The following is a 17162-nucleotide window of genomic DNA, read 5'->3' as shown; positions in this document are numbered from 1 at the left end:
CTGTCTCTCTTTAATTTTTTAAATATGGATTATGCTTGAATTATTCTTAAAATGAAAATGTATAGATTGCACAGCCAGGAATGCTGGTATATATTACCTTCTTCCGCTTTCACTCATCATTTAGTAGGTCCAGTAGGAAAACACAAAATGGTACATTTGAATGGTGCAGGGAAAATACTTGGCTGTGTATTGTATAGGATTCATGGGATGCCATTTAGCCAGTGGAGTAAGAGCAGTCCATTTTCTCTCGCAAGCTCTTCACCCTTGAGTTGAATACTTGAATCCTGATTGTCTGAGAGCAGTATCCTCATTCTCCCACTCCTGTTCCCTGCCCCAGGTCTCTGAAATGGAAATTCTAGTGTTTCACTTTCACAGAAAGACTTCTTAGAAGTAAAGAAGAACAAGGAAATAATAATGGTTATGCCATTGTTCATTTTTTACATAGCAAAAGACAAGAACAAAATCCCATAACCAAGTTGTAGCTTCCTTGGTAAAGCTGTTCTCTTAGCTGACCCTTTTCCTTTGATCAAATATTTTGAGGTTTGTTCTACAAATACGCTATTTGAACAAAAGGGAATGATTATGAAAGGACCAAAAAATTGTCACCTGACTACAAACTTTGAAAAATTCTTTAGTAAGGGATTTGGTTAAATTTTATATATGTGATGTGTTTACATTTCTGTATTTATATGCAGCTATTATCCCCTTCTATTATCAGTCTTCACAGTCTCTTTAAGAATTACCTATGTTTACCCTATTATATAAACAGATTCTTTGGAGTGACTAGTGGAGTTTTTTTTTTTTTATAATAAGAAAGCAACTATAGTATAGTCATTTCTCTTGTTTTAAGGATCCATTCAGCCTGGGGTTAAGACATAGCCACTGGTGCAACATTAGGCTCCTCAAAGACAGCAGTCTTCAACCTGTGTGGTAACTGGGGAGTTACCAAGCATCAGGAGCAGATGTTCTTGAGATGGTGGGTTTGGTCAGAAATGAAGTGTTTTCTATCCTGTACCGTAGGTGGAAAGTTCAGTACATTCTGCTCCCATAGTAGGAGACCTCCACTGTACTGGTTCCAAGTAAGTAAAAGGGGAAGGGATGGTCTGGGATCACTTGTTATGATGTCCAGAGATAAGAAGTAGAAGTGTTTGATTTCAAGTGTGAAACTAAACCTAGAAGTGGTTTATAAAGTCAAATAACCTGTTCTTCAATATGTAGACACATGTTCATTTTCACAAGGGTTTTAAATTTTAATCTCATTTTTCAGTGACTGACTTAAGAATAGTATATATCAAAGGAAAACAGTTATCTGCTAGTTTAAACCTTAGGGACTTAACTTATTTAAGAGACAGGGTACATGGCTTAAAACCTTATAAAGGAGCGGGAGAATGAATTTTAAGATTATGTTGGTGCTTACAATAAGAGTAACTTTGTCTTAAGGCAACAGTTTAGTAACGTTAAAATGTTTACTATAGTAGCAAGGAAGTGAGGATGGGCAGTGTTGAAATGGGCTAAATTTATTTGCGCTGTGTCCCACAGCTTTGACATAGGAATTCCTAACATGGGGATCCTGGACTTTAGGGAATCCTTTGCAAATGTATGTAAGAAGTTTTTGTTTATATGCATTTTTCTGGGGGAAATTTCATAGTTTTCGTCAGCCTCTCAAAGTGGTTCATGACCCTAAAAAAGGGGGCAGGAGGAGTTAGAAACCACAGCTTTCCAGGACTGAATAATACCAGAGTCTGGAATTTTTTCCATAAGGTTTTTCTGTGGTATATTTCTGAAAGTGTATGGTGGCTCTTAACTGGTAAAGTAGGCTGACGGAGGACTCTGGAACACCAAATTTCTCTATATTTCAGATAAAACTTCATCAGTATTCAGAAAAATGCTTACTATTGGATTTATAAATGTCCTCATGTTAACTTAGATTCATTAACAGGGTCAAACTTTGTTCAACAAATTTCAACCTAAGATTGATCAGAGTAGAATAGCTTAGAATGATCATTAGAAATGATTTTTAAAAAAATTATTTAAGATCCTAATCCTTTGATTTCAGTATTATTAAAGTTCTCTCTTGTTCATCCATGTTTGTGGTTCAGACCAGAACAGACCAATAAATAGAACTTTGGTTTAAGAAAAAAAATTTTGCAAATAAAATTGTGTGTGTGTTTAAATAAGTAACTACCTATTATATTTTCCAAAGCTTAGAATTTAGGTCATGATGATAGTGATACATCACGCAGATGATGGAAGAAAACCAGTCTCAATAATGGTAACTGTTTCCTTAGGATTTTTAAAAAAGAATTATGCTTCCCAAATTCCCTATTTTCTCTGAAATAATTTTTCTGATATAATTTTATATTTGAAGTTAGTTGAACATAAGATTATCCTCAGGCTTGCTATAATTTTTAAGCTATTGCTGCATTTTAGCAAAGACCCACATAATTACCTTATAAAGTACTTAGGATATCTTTGAGGTCAATGGTGCTACGTCACTCCACAGTGTTATGTACAATGAATGCAGCTCCTGTTCCTTTCTAGATAGCTGTTGTGTAGTTCATAGTAATTTTTCCTGCTTTTTATTTGGATTGTCTTATTTCTTAGTTGTACACACAAGCCTCGTTATTTGTCTGGAATAAGTAATCAAATAAACTTGCTTTAATAACTAGGTGTTGATGATTGACTGATATTATTTGGGAGTAACTCAAAAGTACCAGGCGGCTTTACTTAGTTATTTTTCAAACTGACAGCCAATTTGGTCACTTACCACTCAGACTCTTTGGCAGATAATGGTATCTACTACCTACTTAATATGAAAGCCCAGCTCATACTCAATTTGCCTCACACAGAATTGCTTATTAAACATTTATTAGCAAGCAGTAGCACAACAGTAGAGTCTGCCTCAAGTATTGAGGGCAAAATTCTGTCCCCTTGTGATCAACATCAGGTGACCAGAATCCTCTACTAATGGCTGGACAGTAATCAGGCCTTGGGTACTGTCTACAGAAGTGCACATTACAGAGCTTGTTCCATTGTTGTTAAGGAACAGTGACTTGTTTTGAACCAATCCACATATCTTGAATACTAGTACTGAATTCATGGATAACCACGTGTGTCTACATCATTAAGATTATTAGCAAGCCACTCATGGCCCCCTGGAAGCACATTTGACGTTTATTAAGCTAATTAATAAAGCCCCCTATGTTGGTTGAGTATGGATAACAGAAGAGCTTCTAGTAGTCACTTGTGGGCTTCCCTATTGGATTGCCAGCTGACTGTCCCTGGAGTGTGAATTTCTGATTAGGTCAACTCAGTGCTCCTAGGATATAACTTAAACACAATTATCACACTATGCTGAAATGTTTTAAAGTAAATCAACGCCATGACAGGTTCTTCGTGGATCTGGATGCATTAAGGTATTAAGGGCAAATGGGAATGTATGCTCTTACAGCACATGTTAAAACCGGCCTTGCCAGTCTCTGATTATTGACATTTTAGACCTAATGGCTGCATAAAGCTTTCCATGATAACCTGGCCAGAGTGAATCATCCCCCCTTCCTAACGTTCCTTGGAGCTTTTAGCATTAATTATTCCAATTTTCCTAACATTCAGTTTACCTATTTGTTTCCCCTGATGAGGTTGTAGGTTTGAGAGTGGAAGTAATCTTTATCCAAGAACCTTCACGTAGTGGGTGCCTAGAAAATGCCGAAGGGTGAAATGCACGAGTCCTGTTTGGCTAGTTGTTTTTGATTCTTTGTTTGATTAGGATTATCTAGAAGAGGGGCCCGATAAAGGAACTAAGACTCAGAGGCAAAAAAAACTTAGTGAAAATGATTGACATATTTTTAAAACTTTCAACCTGGAGATCATTAAGACATGTTTTTTCAAACTTTTTCACCTGTAACAGAAATACATTTTATATTGCAAGGCAGCATATGTATACATACATACATGTATGTATGTGTGTATATATAAATATACATATATACATATACAAATTTTTATATATATAAATAAAACAAGTCTCACAAAACAATGCTTTCCTTACTGTGTGTAATAGAGGTTGATATTTTCTTTTTGTTTTAAGTGCTAGTTGTGATTTCGCTAAGGTGATTTCATAACCTCTCCTGAGTCAAGTCCTACAGTTTGAAATACACATTAGAAAAAGTTAATCTCAAACTTGGATCTTCTTTCTTTATTCGGTCTGCTTGTTCTAGAATGCAGCCGTTACAGCAAGCAGTACTGGAAGGGACAGCAGTGTGAAGCATGTGGGAGAAGGAGATGAAGTATAGATGCTCCTTTCTCTCAAGAAAAAATCTTACCCCAAAAACTTAACATCTTTGCATTGATCAACAATAAAGAAAAAAAGTAAAAGCCAGACATCAGCAAAGAGTAAGAATTTTGAGTCATTTGGATGGTATTTATTTTGGTATTAGTCAGTTGACCTTGGCTGGCAAAGGGATGTCATCCATCTCCGGAGGATAACCTGGGGGTAAACTGAAGAATGACAGACACATCTTATTAACCAAGAGTCGCTCGAGTGGCGTGCATAAATTACTCATTTAGAAAATTCTAATGTACACAGCTCTTATCTAATCTCCCAACGTGGTCCAGGAACTCAAGAATACTAGAGAATTGAGGCCCGTAGTAAAAGTATTACTATCTCCTGAGAAATTTCAGACCATAATTATAAGTGTTTAACATTTACTAAGCATGTAGGATGTACCTTTTAAAACATGGCATTTGATCTTTACAATGATCCTATGAGGTAGCACTATAATTATTTTACCAATGAGGAAATTGAGGCTTAGAGAGATTATGTGACCAGCTCCAAATTGCATAACTATGAATAGGCAGACTCAGGAAGTATGACTCTAAGTCTAGCGCTCAAGCATATCTCCCATTGAGGAAAGAAGTTAGATGGAGGCGTGTGGATCAAAATGCCGCCACCCTGCATTCTTCTGTGGAGTCTGGAACTTTTGAGGTTTCCCTGGCCAGCAGCAACAATGGTCATTTGTGCCAGGCTGCAGGGAGCACTGTGGCCTCCTGCAGAGAGCCCAAGGCTGAGAGTGGGGAAAGCCCAGTTCCAGCCTGGCTCTGCCACTTATATTTGTGTAACTTTAACTGACACCCAACCCTCCTGTGCTTTGTTTTCTCGCATGTGAAACACTTGCTCTTCAAGTCTCATAGGGGAGCTGTGACATGAAAGTATTCCAAAAGATTGGCAGAGTTCTACAAATAGGATGGACAGTTCATCTCCCAGAATAACAGCTATGTAGCATTTCTTAGCTGTCAGTCTAGGTTGGAGCAGGAAGAAAAGGGATCCAGGAGAAATAGTGTCAAGAAAATAACAATGAAAAAAACGTTTACCTGATAGGCTCGATCATAGTGAGAGGATAGAAACATTTCTGTCAGAGTTCAAGAATAACCAAGTAAATTTTTTTAACTTTACATATTAATTTTAGGGAGATCAGAAAGCTAAATAAAAAGGAAATATAATTACAGTATATCACATGGCTCAGATGTGAATCTTCATATAGTCTTAATAATGTAAATAGAGAATGTTGAACTAGCTCCAAATTGTAACAGTACTGAGAAGGTGGTTGGGGAAGGGGGGACAGGGTGTAAGAAGATGAAATCCTTATCTTTAGTAGTAATAAGCAGAAAATATCTAAAAGTCTAGAAGAGTGTAAGCATGTTATTTAGAAATAACCAGAGAAAAATAGTAACTAAGAGTAAATAATAGGAGACAAGTTTCAAAAAGTTGAAAATAATTGCCTCTAGGGAGCAGAAATCAGGAATGGGGAAAAGGAAGGGAGGAGATGGCTTTTTTTCTTTTTAAAGAAGATTTGTAGAACTTTTTGACTTTTAAACCAGTATATCCCCTATCTAGCCAGTCGGCAGTAAAAGAATGTTGTAGACTTTGACACAGACAGACCTCAGCTACATCTCTTACTGCTTGTGGGACCTTGGGCAAGTGGCTTCTCCTCTTTGAGTTCCAGCTTGCTAATCTGTAAAGTGGGACTGTCACTACCTATGTCAGAAGAGGAGAAGCATGGGAAATGGTTGAGAGGCTCTGCAGGTGGACTGTCTAAGCTCAGATTCCAGATCTTACTGACTGAAAGCCTGTGAGAAATTGTGGAAATTAGTTCATTTCTCTATGCCTCAGTCTTTTCTTCTGAAAAATGGTGATTATAATAACAGAACCTACCTGGGAGAGTTGCTAAATGGATTAAAAGAGACAATCCAGAGGCTCCTGACACACAGTGGGTTTCAGTAAATAACTTTCAGGCATTATGAGGGTTACACAAAATAGCACATCATGCAGGATGCATGGCGCTTGACCCATAACAGGCATCCCTTTCTCCCAAAAACACATCAGAAGAATCAGAGAAGAAGTCTCCCCAGCCAGACTAATAGGATAGATGGCTACCTCCCATGCAACAATATGGAGATAAGTGGTCCTTGCCCTGCCACGAAGCCCCTCTCCAAACATACTTCTCAGAAGAGTTGTTTTATTTCTAGAAAGTGTATAAGACTCATTTAATTCTTATAGAACTTCACTGGCTTGTTCTTCAGTCTCCTTAAAGTTTACAGGTTAGGCTGAGATGAGAAAGCCTATCAAGGCCATCTCTGCCAGGCCGGGACTCAGAGTACCTAGCAGAGCAGGTGCACCACACCAGTGTGCGACAGATGCTCTGCAGCTGAAACAGGTATCCTCTGAGTTCATGTCAGGCTACATCGTAAAACTGGCCACAGGAATGCATGTAAAGCCACGCTCACACCCAGATGCACCTGTACCTAGTTACTCCCACCTCTCCTGGGAGTGAGAGAAGACTATCTAACCCAGATCCCAAGTCATTTCCTGCCAGGGCTTCACAGCAATTCAAAGAACTTCTAAGTGCAGGTTCTTTCCAAATAGATTGGTTTCTTGAAACTCACAAGAAGTCAAACACCAGAAAAAGAGGGGATTTTTGAAAGCCACCCACTAGGATGGCAACTGGTACTTGGTAGTTTCAAATATTAAGAAAAAAAAAAATCAGCGTTGATGAGGCAGTGTCTAATCTCCCTGAGCACAGGAAGTGAAGGCGATGGAGTCTGATTTGCAGGAGGCCCTGAGGTTGCACAAAGCAGCCACTCCTCCAGCGAGGCCCACTTACCGCCTGCCGAGACGCCTGCTGAGACGCCTGCTTTGCCTGCCTCCAGCTGAGCACACCGGAGGGAAAGCACCATTAAATTCCCTGTGAGCTCTGAGCCAATGAGCTGCACCAAGGTCACCAGGTGAAGGGGATGGGGAAGGAGGGAAGAAAGGATGAGATGGGTTTGACAAGGCTAAGTTGATGGGGCCAGTGGGAGACAGTAGCCTTGAGGCCATTCATTCCAGAAATGTTTATTGAGCCCCTAACATTCACCAGGCATCGAGTTAGGCACCCAGGACACAAGCAAGAATTAAAGTTGTCCCTACACTGATGGACTCCTCAGACTGGTGGGAAGTTGGCTGTCATCTTGGTTGTGCTGTACTGTGGGAGCACAGCAGAGGGATCCCTTACTTCTGCCTTGGGCATGGATGGTGTTAGGGAAGAATAACCTTGGAGTTGAATGTTGTAGGACAATTAGGAGTTTTCCAGGCAGACCAACAGTTGCGAGAGGTGGGAGGGTGGAAAGCAATGCAGAGGAAACCACCTGTGCAAAGGATGGAGGTTCTGAAAATTAGATGTCATAGTAGGACCATGCGAAAGGATTGGATGCATTTGAGCAAAAGTTATAAGAGGCTAGAAATGCAGACCGAGTCCTACACCTGTGGATGGGAGAAGCGGAGCAGGGAGATGGTGAGGTTCCTGCTCATAGTCAAGAAATGGGGAGAGAGGAAACCAAGCGGCAGAGGGGACATGTTTAGAGAGGTTCTGAGGAAGGATGGATGGGATCTGCTGCCAAACTGGATTAGGGGAAGAGTAGAGGACAGTTCCCACTCTCCTTGGGTTGGAAGACAGATTGTCTTGTCGTTAATCAATTCTGAGGATACTAGGGGAGGGTTGCAGTGAGAGAGTCATGAATTCGGTTTTGGCAAGGTTGAATGTGAGCTGCCTCAAGTTCATCCACGTGGAGGTGTGCAGCAGACAGTGGGAAATACTGGTCTGGAGCCCAGGAGAGAGGCCTTAGCTGGATGTCTAGATTTCACAGCATGGCAGGGTTATCTTTATAGATATTTCTTAGGGGGGAATTAGCCTCACGAGAGGGTTCTCCTACTAGAGAAAGAGAGAGAAAGTGGCTTATCTGATTGGTTGGCTTGGGGAAAGAACTGGGCATGCGCAGCCCAGCCCCTGGGGGTTCACCTCCTCTTGATCTGTCTCCCCACGTGCTGAGTGGCTCCCCTGGGATTGCGGTGGGTTGGTCTGTAGAGTGAGCCACTTGGAACAGACCCAAAGTCATAGTCTCAAATCAGCTTTATCAGTAATAAAGCAAACGTTTTGATCTCCATGTCTCCTACAAACTCAGGAGGGAAAAAGTGTTGTTTATCAAAACCACTGCCAAACTCCAAAGAATATTACTGTAAGTTTTTGGGTTTTTTTTTTTTTTTAAATCGGCACCTGAGCTAAGATCTGTTGCCAGTCTTCTTTTTTTTCTTCTTCTTCTTCTCCTCAAAGCCTCCCCAGCACATAGTTGTATATATAGTTGTATATTCTAGTTGTACGTCCTTCTGGTTGTGCTGTGTGGGACGCCGCCTCAGCAGGGCTTGATGAGCGGTGCCATGTCGGTGCCCAGGATCTGAACCAGCGAAACCCCGGGCCACTGAAGTGGAGCATGTGAACTTAACCACTCGGCCATGGGACCGGCCCCTTAATGTAAGTTTTGTTTGCTGTACTTTTCCTTCCACTGCATTCCAAGTAGGTGGTCAGGCCTGTAGTAGTTCCTTTCCTGAGATGTTTTTGCAGGGTGAAAAAGCAATCACTGGTTGTCTGTTCTCGGTGTTCTTGTGGCAGGGGCTTTGAATGCTGCAACAGGAGAGAGAAGAAATTTGACCCAGGGACTGGGAAGAGGGGAAATAGCAGCAGGTCCCCAAGGACTGCTCTGTGTCAACCCATGGGGAGGTGATAAATCCTCAAAGAGGGCAGTTGATCAGTGTAGTTAAGAAGCAGGACCCTGGGTCCAGGAGCAGTCATTTTACCAAAGATTCCTTTGCTCCAAGTAGCAAGGCTACCGGACATGAAGGGACCATGTGGCAGACGAGGAAACATCTCAGCAATTATCAGCCAGAACCAAAGACCAATGGCTCTGCCTGTGGGGGCCTCCCAAGAGGAGCCGACCTTGGCACAACCCTGGGTGGAAGGTGAGATAGTCAACAATTGCTGAGATTAATTTCCTGCCAGCTCAGTAGAATGGGGGCTCAACATCAGATTGAAGTTGATTTAAATGAAGTCAAGAAATGTGTCATTTCCTTCACCCCAGAGATGGGAGACTAAGATTCACGGCTCCGACAATAGAGAACAGAGAATAGAGTCGTCAGAACATAGAGGTGCTGGGAGTCCTGGATGTGGGAATTTAGAGGGGGTGAAGCCAAGGAATGTGGGCAAAGCCTTACAAATTTCAGATTTAGGGGTAAGTGAAGAAAGAGGGGGCTGAAAAAGTGAAGTTAGCAAAGCAAGAGACACTAGAGAGGGGAGTAAATACTGCAGAGGTCAACTAAGATAAAGATTAAAAGGTAGCCATGTGATCTGGCATTTAGGATGACCTTAGCAGAGCAGTGCTGTGGAGGTGGAAGTGAATGCAAGGAATAAAGGTTACATTCTCAAGAAGAGTAGCAGGGGAAGGAGGGAGAGATCAGGGGTCATAGATCGAGGTGGAGGGAAGGTTTATTTTTAACTTGGGAGATTTCTGAATGTGCCTTAAGGTTGAGGAGAAGGAGCCAATGGAACAATGGTAGATACTTTATAGAACTAGATCCAAAGGACAGGAAGAGTTGCACATGTTGAAGAACTAGCGCAGGCCCAGAACAGGAATATGGAAAAGAGGGGAGAAGTGGTGATAGGGAGCTTCTAAGATGGTCCCCAGTGATCTCTGCCTTCTGGTATTCATGCCCTCGTGTGATCTCCTCCCCTTAAGTGGGGGCTGGCCTTACTGACTCACTTCTAACAAAGAGAATGCTGTAGAAGTGATGGTATGCCACTTCTGATATTAGGTTGTAGGAGCACTGTGGCCTCTATCTTGGGCATTCTTGTCTTCTCTCCCTTGGATCACTCCCACTGAGGGAAATCAGCTGCCATGTTGCTTAGGCAACGCTATGTAAAGGCCCACATGAGTGACCTTAGAAGAGGACCCTTCAGCCCCAGTCAAGCCTTGAGACGACCGCAGACAACTCAAGCCTTGAGACAGCAATCTTAAGGAGAGACCTCGAAGGAGAGGCACCCAATTAACAGCCAGAGTCCACAAACTGTAAGACAATAAATGTTTGTCATTTTAAGCCACTGAGTTTTGAATTCAGCAATAGATCACTAATAAGAAGCAGATAAGTTTGCCTGCAGGGAAGGCAAACAGCCTTCCATTTTCTGTGCTGAGAACAAGTAAAAAGAGGAGCAAAGTTTTGGCATGGCCACAGTGGAAGGTGGGAAATTTATCTGGCTAAGGATGCATGACAGGAGGGACCAATACTCTTAGGGCCCAACTGAGATCGGTGACAACAAAGTCAAAGCCACTGCAACATGCAGTCAAGGAATCGTTATCCAGCTATCCCGACGCCCTGAAATAGAAGAGAAAGAAGTTGTTGAACTAACAGGATTGGGAGTTTATAAGGTGATGGAATAGAAAGCCAAAGAGGTAAATCAGTTGAGGATGCTAGCGAGAGATGGGCTACACTGACGGAACCACAGGAAGGAAGCAAGAGGTGGTTAGAAGGTCATGGTTAGATGGGTAGAAAATGGCAGTCTCAATGAAGCTGATGAGCTGATGTGATGGGTTTAAAAGTGAGAGGAGCCAAAAGACCCCAGGCATGTATTCAGAGGGGAGCAGTTCTGGGTAGCCACATGACTCAAGGTGTGCCCATGGGCACGGGTTTCCTGAATGGAGTGCCCTCTGCCAACTCCTCCAGTCTGACCTAAACCAGTCTGAGCCCCTCTACCCCGTCACCACGAATCCATGCCTCAGCTGCAAAGAATTCCTATGGCTTATGGTCCTGCTCTTGTCACGTCTGCCTGGGGAGCCCTCCCTTCCACCTGTATCTTTCCCCAACATATTCCTTTTTGACTTTCAAGCTGCAGCTCATGTTCTCCTTCCTTAATGAGGTCCTCACAAATGTCTCCAGTCTGACTTAATGTCTGCCCATCCCCAGCCCACTGTTGCACTATAGTTTGCTATCCATTATCATTAGGTTTATGGAGTTTTCTGTTCTCTCCTTTGGAAGGTACATCCTTGGAGGGTAGAAAGTGTGAGCCAGGATCTTTAGGTAGCTGATGTTCCCAGCAGAGTGGCTGATTCGCAGTCAGTCCTCATTACTGAACTGGATAAAGTGGTTAAATAAGGCTGAAGACCCTGAGCAGACAATAAATCTGCCTGAGGAACGCTGAGATTAAAAAGGCAGTGGGAGGGCCAGCCCAGTGACGCAGTGGTTAAGTTTGCAGGTTCTGCTTGGGCGGCCCAGGGTTCATCATTTCGGATCCCAGGTGCGGACCTAACCACCACTCATCAAGCCATGCTGTGGCAGGTGTCCCACATATAAAGTGGAGGAAGAAGGGCACAGATGTTGGCTCAGGGCTAGTCTTCCTCAGCAAAAAGAGGAGGATTGGTGGCAGATGTTAGCTCAGGGCTAATCTTCCTCAAAAAAGAAAAGGCAGTGGGAGAGAGTTACTATCCCCTGAGCACTTCGTCCGCTGTGCATCTGTCAACACTCACGACAACTATGCAAGGTAGATCTTCCACAGTTTGAGAAACTAAGGCTCAAAGCTTCAGACACTTGGCTAGGACTGGTCTCTTTAGTCCTCCCTAGGTTTCATCCAGTCTCAAGACTAAATTCCATGAATATGCTGATAACACTCAGATTTCCTCTCCAGCCCAGCCTGCCCTTGTGCTGAACTCTAGACACAACTCCCAGCTGCCTATGCGGCACTTCTGATAGACTCTCAAATTCACCTAGTCAAACATGAACTCCTGATTCCTCCCCAAAATGTGCTGCTCCCACAGTTGTCTTCATCCTAGTAAACGGCGACTCTACTCCACCAGTTAGGACTCAAGAACTTTGCCTCCTCTCTTTCACACATCCACACCCTGTGATCCTCTAGGCACCTCTCGTCAGCTCCACCATCCAAAGATGTCTAAACTTAGTCACCTCCTCTCCTGCTTCCCACACCTGCCAGGAGCCGCCAGCCCCTCTCACCTGGGTTATCGCAAGAAACTCCTTCCCCTCCATCTCCCTGCCCCCCCGCAGCCTCTTCTCAACACAGCGGCAGAGGGTGCTTTTCAAATACAAATCCAATCATTTCACTCTTCTGCTTAAAATCTTCGAGTGGCCCTGATCTCAGAGTAAAAGCACAAATCCTCACCACGGCCCACCAGGGCCTGCATGACCCAGGCCCTGCTCTGATTTTTAAAATAGCTTCTTCAGATATAATGTACATACAATACAGTTGACCCACTTGAAGTGTACAAATGCGTCGCTTTCAGCTTATTCACAGAGTTGTGCAGCCATAATCTCAGTGAATTTTAGGACTCTTCCATCATTTCAAAAAGACACCCTTCACCCCTAGCCATCACTCCCCAGTCTTTCCCTCGCTCCCAGCCCTAGGCAACCTGCTGTCTCCATAGCTTTGCTTGTTGTGGGTATTTCCTATAAACCTCTCTGATTTTATCTCCTACTCCTTCTCCACACCTTCCTCCCTCTCCTTCCCCGCCCCCTGCCCCCAATACCATGGCCTCCTGGTGCTCCCTGAACACTCCCGGCACCTCCCTTCTCAGGGCCTTTGCAGCACAGTTCCCTCCATCTGAAACCCACTCTCCCCAGACCTCTGCACAGCCACACCTTCCCCTCTTCATGTCTGTTCAAATGCCGCCTTCCCTGACTGCCACACAGAACTGCACTCCCACCATTCCCTTACCCCACACCCTACTGAACTGTTGCCATGTCACTAATCATTACATAGAATTTATATACCACAAATAGTATCTCTCATAATTACATATATTATATATATGATGCTAAATATATGTATTTCTTTTTTAATTGTCTGTGTCCCCCTGCCATCCATGGACTATAAGCTCCAGAGGCAGGGGCGTTATCACTTTTGTATCCTTAGTTCCTTGAACACCACCTGAAATATGCTCTATAAATATTGTCAAATGAATGGCAGAAATAGGATTTGAACATGAGTGTTTCAGACTCCAAAACCTATACCCTTAATCATTATGCTCTGTGGATCTCAGAGAACAGGGAAGATCTGAACAGGTGATAAAAGGCAGAACAATGATCTAATGCCCATGCTCAGTGTGGTGGATGATGCGGGCTCAATAAGCCAAGGAGTCGAAAGAAAGATTTCTTGGACTCTCAAGGTCTGGTAGTAGTACTCAGAGAATAGCATGGGGACAGGACCCATGGGCAGTGAAGAGCTGCAGGCATGGGGACAGGACCCATGAGCAGTGAAGAGCTGCAGTATGTTGAGGGTTAGGACTAAATTTATAAGGCATGGGTATGTAACTTATTTTTAGTAGACAAAGAAAAGATGATGTAAATAGTCATTAAATGGTATCAGTGCAGGTGGGGTCTGGTTATTGTGTGGTCGTATAACTTTAGATATGAATCAGGTCATATAGATCGGCATGTAGGCCAGGATGCCTTGGGCTTCTCTCCCTGGGGCAGCCTTGATCCACATCAGTGGATGCTGGATCTCCCCTCAACCCACGGTGTTCGTTACCCCAGCTACTGGGAGTGTTGGCAGCCAGCAGCTCACAGCTGCATCTTCATGGCTTGCCCTGGCCTAAAGAGAGTTGCCTCACCCAAGGCCATTGCCCTTTTCCAGAGCAGCCTGTAACCAACGGTCAGTGGGGGGTGTGGGGGGCGCAGGTATAAAGCCTGCCCTGGGCTCCGATTTTAAAGGGCCATCCTATCCTAGCTCCAGAGTTCCTTGTGGCATTAGCTGAAGCCTTAGCTGTGACAGCACCTGAAGTTCAACTTTTCCCTCTGTCCTTCCTGCTTCCTTCCCTCCCCAAGAGGCATTGATCTTGAGAGCACTCCCCAATAAACTTTGTGTACACAAATCTCTGTTGCAGAGCCTGCTTCCTGGGGAGCTCAGCCCGAGATGCTCAGAATCAATCATCCAGTGGCTTTCGGGAAAGGTCAAAGGATCTTTGGGAAATTGGACACAGAACAAATAAGCTAGACCTCTGAAAGCCACAACCACCACCAGATGAACCAATCCTACCTGTGTTTGCATAAGCCCAGCTCATCATATCCCTTTTAACAAAATAACTTGGAAAGGAAGAGAATGTGGTGTGCATGGCCCATGATCGTGTCCATGGCTCTGGAGCATCCCTCACGTGAAAGCAGCTTCATTTCTTGGCCAAGCAGACCTGAGCTTGGGCTCCCTGTCTGTGCTGTGACCTCACCCTGCTGAGCCAAATGTACAGTGACTCATGAGTCATCGGGCTCAATCAAAATTTCCTCTTAGCTACGTACCCCACCCCCACCTCAGGACAGTGGTTATCTCCGCCTCCCCCTTGTGGAGCATGGCTGCTGAGTGGGAGAAAGGAGGGAAGGAGAAAACGAGTCAATCAAGAAACGACAACCCCAAGGGGGCAGCAATATCCCTGCCTGAAGTCTAGAGAGGAACAGGCAAAAATTATTAAAATCATACTTACCTGTCAACCTTTTGATTCAGAAATTAGAAGGTAGCCCCCTCCCTCGTGTGGGAGCAGGGTGAGGGCAGCTATCAGTTATCATCAATAATAGTCGAGAGTAATGCTCATATAGAGTAGACTGTGCCAAGCTCTGTTCTGAACACTTTACATGTATTTGCTAGTTTCATCCTATTCTCTAGTTTCATAACAACACTATGAGGTAGGTACCATTATGATCACCCCATTTTGCAGATGAGGAGACTGAGGCACAGAAAGCTTAAGAAAGAGTACAAAACTTACTAAGGTCACACAGGTTATAAGTGGATTTGGTCACTGTACCATATGTTGGTCTGTGTAATTCAGGGTTGAAGGCAGTGCCTGGGGCTTAGTAGGGTACACTGCCCCCGTGGCCCTTTTCACAGCTGACCACAAGCCCCGCAGGAGCAAGCAGAGATGAATGGCCCACCAGAAACCTGGGTTAAAGAGAACACGGAGAACTGCAGGGGCTTCTCTCAAAGCCCCCCTTCTGCCTGCCTAGTGTCCAGAGACCACATGTGTCTCCCTCTGGCTTGATTCACGGTGTCTGCTTTCTCTTTGATGCATTCATTCTTTCCAGATTTTTTCTTTTCTTTCCATTTGCTCACAAGTGAAGGCCTGCTGGGGCGGAAACATCACGCATGAGTTAAAGGAGATTGGGCGCCGAGGTGCCGAGGAAGCCTTGAGTGTGGTGGCTGTCTTGTGGTTCCTGAGCTTCCTCCATGCAAGATCTGATCTCACATGACGCCCAGGGCTGATGGAGACATTCATCACTTCCTCCCTCAGCAAAAGGTGCTAATAAAAGAAACTTTTCCTCTCATGGGCCAGCTGGCCGCTGTCTTGACTAGAGCAAGATTTCTAAGGACTCTGGTTACTTACTTGTCCTTTCAAAGAATTATTGTGTCTGTGTACCTACAAGCCCCAGCGTCTCCCAACACACACACAGGGACTTAGCTGTATTTTTCTTGGGCATCTCTGGGGAGTGTTGCCTGTTCCCAGGTTACCCTCCTTGACCCAAAAGCAAGGTGATCCCCTTACGTTTCAGATTTTGGAGATACGAGAATGTGTAGGTTTAGCCAGACCAACATTTCTCAAGCACCTGCTCAGGAGTCTTGTCAGATATTTTTTTCCTAGTTCCCCTTCTCCCCATGACATTACTATATATCAGCATATCTCAGGGCCACAAACCATTTTAATAGCTAAGATTTTTTTCACACACCTCTGTCCTTCCAAGCAACAATTTTCACCTCCTTGGGGGCAGTATCACCTGTCGAGAATCCATGAGTTAGAATCAGCAACTGAGTTCCCCGCCCTAGCACTTTCTTCCTTTTGGGCGGTGACAGTTGACATCCTGCCCCAACACTGCGTTTCTGGCTCAGGGTTGTATATAAACTCCCATCGGCCTTTCACAGTCAAACCTTAAGGCTGCAGCAATTTCACTCTTAGGTAGTTACCCAAGGAGACTGAGCACCTATGTCGACCGAAAGACCAGTACGAGAATGTTCATAGCAGCTTTGTTCATAATAGTCCAAAACTGGAAACGGTCTAAGTGATCTTCAATAAGGGAATAAATAAGGATAGTCATACAATAGAATATTACCAGCGATAAAAAGAATACTGCTACACATAACAATGTGGATAAATTGCAAAAACATAATGTGAGTGGAAGAAAACAGACACAGAAGAGCATATACTGTGTGATTCCTTACCTATGAGGTTCAAAAACAGGCAAAACCAGCCCATGGTGATAGTCAGAATAGTAGTTACCTCTGGGAAGACTTAGAAGGAAATATTCTCTATCTTCATCTGAGTGATTGTTACGCAGATGTACTCAGGTTAAATGTGTGTACTTATATAAAAATTCTAGCTATATAATTGAGATTTGTGTACTTGCCTTTTGTAAATTATACCTTAAACAGGTCCTTGAAACCTCGTTTAAAAAACATTCAGCCAGGGGTTCCTGGTCAACATGAAGATTTCAGGGCCACTCCAGAGACCTACTCTATGGAGTGGGATTGAGAAACTGAGTCTTATCCAACCCCCAGGGGATTCTGATGCAGGTTGTCCTGGAACAGCGCTCTACTATGCACTGGTCAAGAGTTGCAGCAGAAGGTATGTACTGGCCCATTAGCTGCTTCACACACATTCCTATTCCATAAGCCTAGAGCACTTGGAGTGAATGGAACAAATGTAGCAAAATGTTCCCTGAAAAGCTGTAACAAGTGCAACAGAAATAGACCCAGATGTCCTATACACTTAAATTGAATCACTGCACCAACTGGCCCCTAGGAGTGAAGTCTATGATGTTG

At 43.7% G+C, this 17162-nt stretch overlaps 1 long non-coding RNA gene across 1 annotated transcript in view; it reads right to left on the bottom strand.

Moving 5' to 3' along the window:
• Positions 1 to 8427: 8427 nt before the first annotated feature.
• Positions 8428 to 17162, bottom strand: part of LOC123286604 (uncharacterized) — a 57552-nt gene continuing 48817 nt past the window's right edge. The window contains exon 4 of the long non-coding RNA XR_011504274.1: positions 8428 to 8993. This is a non-coding gene — a long non-coding RNA (uncharacterized lncRNA). The remainder of the gene's footprint in view (positions 8994 to 17162) is intronic.

This window comes from Equus asinus, chromosome 6 (assembly GCF_041296235.1).
Source record: "Equus asinus isolate D_3611 breed Donkey chromosome 6, EquAss-T2T_v2, whole genome shotgun sequence".
NCBI lineage: Eukaryota > Metazoa > Chordata > Mammalia > Perissodactyla > Equidae > Equus > Equus asinus.
Note: the sequence above shows the minus strand (reverse complement) of the source record. Positions and strands in the feature narration are given on the sequence as shown.